General features: G+C 29.9%; 1 protein-coding gene across 1 annotated transcript in view; it reads left to right on the top strand.

Moving 5' to 3' along the window:
* The window catches only part of LOC107698009 (monocarboxylate transporter 2-like), a 41,889-nt gene that overhangs the window by 32,959 nt on the left and 7,477 nt on the right, over positions 1 to 1,453 (top strand). The gene's annotated exons all lie outside the window — the stretch shown is intronic.

Genomic DNA, 1,453 nt, shown 5'->3' with positions numbered 1-1,453 from the left:
AACTAAATTTAGTTATAATAATTATAATAAATAATAATAATAATAATAATAATAATAATAATGAAAATTAAGTGTGTCATATTTCTGTATTTTGGTGAATCTTGTGAAAACCATGATGTCATATAAAAAAACAGAATATACATAAATAATAATAATAAATTAATAATAATAATTAAATAAAAAATAATTATTAAAATTATTTTTAAAAACTTACAAAAAAATAGAATATACATAAAAAATAATCATAAATGGATAATAAATAATAATTAAATAAAGTAATAATTATTAAAATAATTGGAAAAAATTTAAAGTGTGAAAAAATAGAATATACATAAATAAATAATAATAAATAAAATGATGATAATCAATAGCTTTTGCACGCATAGTGTTTTCTGATTAGCTAAGTATGCGTGCAAAAGCTACATATTCGTGTCTGTCTGTATGTCTGTAAATAGATGACAGAAATAACATTAATAATTAAAAATCTAAATATAAATACTAAAGAATTTTTTTAACATATACACACACGCACACACAGACACACACACACAGACACACACACACACAGCTCATCATCTCCTCTCGGCCTGTGTTCATTTTTCATGTGTTGGTGCCCTTGACGCCCGTGCAGGGCAGACGAGGCTCATTTGACACAGTAGATGAGTGAAGGTTTGACTTGAGTCTGTATCAGATGACAGCAGAATCAGGAACCACTTCAAACCCTGCGGAGAAACTCTATCAGACGCCTCAGACGCGCTTGACTGACAGCAGCGGCTCTGAAAGCCTAGAGCTCTAAAGGAACGGCGTTCAGACGTTTGGAAGAGCGTGAAAGCTGATGCTGTGCTTACAGAGAAAGACGTCTCTGAAGGTCACGAGCTCAATCTGAACTCTTCTGTTTAACTCTTCCGTCATGCAGATCCTCAGATGAAATAGAGAGAATCATATGTGAGATCTCTGTGAGATCCTTCAGGATAACCTCTGTCTCCTCTGGAGTTTCTTAACTACTGTACGTCTCAAACTGTGCTCAGCTCTGCCAAAACAAAGAGCTGTTTTTACCTGATTACCACATACAAAGCAGTTTGGATTCAGGGATGTTAAACAATATTTTACTTGAATAAAACCAGTTAATAAAGATGTTACCATCAGATGCATTCAATTCTTCTCAGCACAAACTTGTTGCTAATTAGGTTTATAGATTGCACCTTATTCACATTTAATAAAAAGTAATAAACAAATTAAATTAAATCAAATTATTTAATAATAATAAAAAATAATAATAATCTGCACAAACATATTTCCTTGCTAATGAGGTTAAAATAAAATAAAATAATTATATTAAATAAATAAATAATCTGCACAAAATTCCCTTGCTATTGAGGTTTATAGATTGCATCATAAAATAAAACAATATAAATAAATAATCACAAACACAGTTCCTTGTTCCTTGAGGTTA

Source organism: Sinocyclocheilus anshuiensis, unplaced genomic scaffold (genome assembly GCF_001515605.1).
Source record: "Sinocyclocheilus anshuiensis isolate Anshui unplaced genomic scaffold, SAMN03320099.WGS_v1.1 scaffold2204, whole genome shotgun sequence".
In the NCBI taxonomy this organism is placed as follows: Eukaryota; Metazoa; Chordata; class Actinopteri; order Cypriniformes; family Cyprinidae; genus Sinocyclocheilus; species Sinocyclocheilus anshuiensis.
The sequence above is the reverse complement of the archived record's forward strand: the minus strand, read 5'-3'. Positions and strand labels throughout refer to the sequence as shown.